General features: G+C 39.8%; 1 pseudogene; it reads left to right on the top strand.

Annotated features, from left to right (window-relative positions):
* Positions 1 to 669, top strand: part of LOC116686691 (low affinity immunoglobulin epsilon Fc receptor-like) — a 13,473-nt pseudogene extending 12,804 nt beyond the window's left edge.
* The last annotated feature ends 508 nt before the right edge of the window (positions 670 to 1,177 follow it).

The following is a 1,177-nucleotide window of genomic DNA, read 5'->3' as shown; positions in this document are numbered from 1 at the left end:
GTCACAAGATGACTTTACTACAACAGAAATGCTGAACTGGGAACAGAGAAATGATTGTCTCTCGTCCACTTCTAGAAGTTTGTCTCTCAGATGAGTAACGATGGAGAGTCCTGGGTTGGTCTACGGACTGAATGGGGACCAAGAGGAGGATGGAGGTGGGTGGACGGATCACTGCTGAGAGAAACGTGAGACATTTTAAAGGTTTTTGGTTTTCATCACAATTCCATCAAAGTCACTGTTTATTGGAAGATGCTGATTGGAGAGACAGACAGACACACACACACACACAAACACACACACACACACACACACACACACACACACACAGAGACAGATAAACAACACACACACACACACGGAGAGAGGTTACATTGATTTCAAAGCTTAATCTTAAACGAGTTATTAAAATAATTTGATTATTAACAGGTAATATAAATATTTAAAGTGAAATTAAACAGTTTATTTCAAATGAACAACAATCAGCAGTTTCAGCTGTTTGATAAAAGAACATTTTATTTGTCTGACAGGTTCTGGGGACCAGGACTGCCTCGCTATGGCGGATACACGTACGCTGCAGCATGCTGCGATCAACAAGGAAAATGGACACAGAGTTATAATACTTATACTAAGACCTGGATCTGAAAGAAAAAGATGATCGGAACTCTTTGATGACGGGGTGGGTAGTGTTGGGATCAGCTTTGTTACATCAGACCAATTCTCTCAGACCCGTCCCCACCACCAATTAAATCATCATTATTATTATTATTATTATTATTGTTTTAACGCTGCGCTGTAACCTTAACCTAACTATTGTGTTTGTATCTTTTTGGGTATTTGAGTGCCTTTTTTTCCTTTCATGAAAAGTTCTTTAATAATAATTTTCTTTTAATGTTGATGGAGCTTTTAAATTGTCTTGTTGCTGAAATGTGTTCTAGAAATAAAGTTGCCTTGCCCTCCAACCTGCAGCCTGTCAGTCTGTCTGCAGGGCATAGAGGACGTCTGTCTCACAGGAAGTGGAACGTTAACCACACTATACGGCTGTTTTTCTGCTGGTGATTATATTACAATGCATTAAACGTAGTCTGTTTAGAGTTTTGAAAAGTGTAACCACACTCATAACCACATTTCTGTGACTTGAAGCTGCAGAGGTGACGTAGTTTGCTCCGTCTGCACCGCA

This window comes from Etheostoma spectabile, unplaced genomic scaffold (genome assembly GCF_008692095.1).
Source record: "Etheostoma spectabile isolate EspeVRDwgs_2016 unplaced genomic scaffold, UIUC_Espe_1.0 scaffold437, whole genome shotgun sequence".
In the NCBI taxonomy this organism is placed as follows: Eukaryota; Metazoa; Chordata; class Actinopteri; order Perciformes; family Percidae; genus Etheostoma; species Etheostoma spectabile.
The sequence above is the reverse complement of the archived record's forward strand: the minus strand, read 5'-3'. Positions and strand labels throughout refer to the sequence as shown.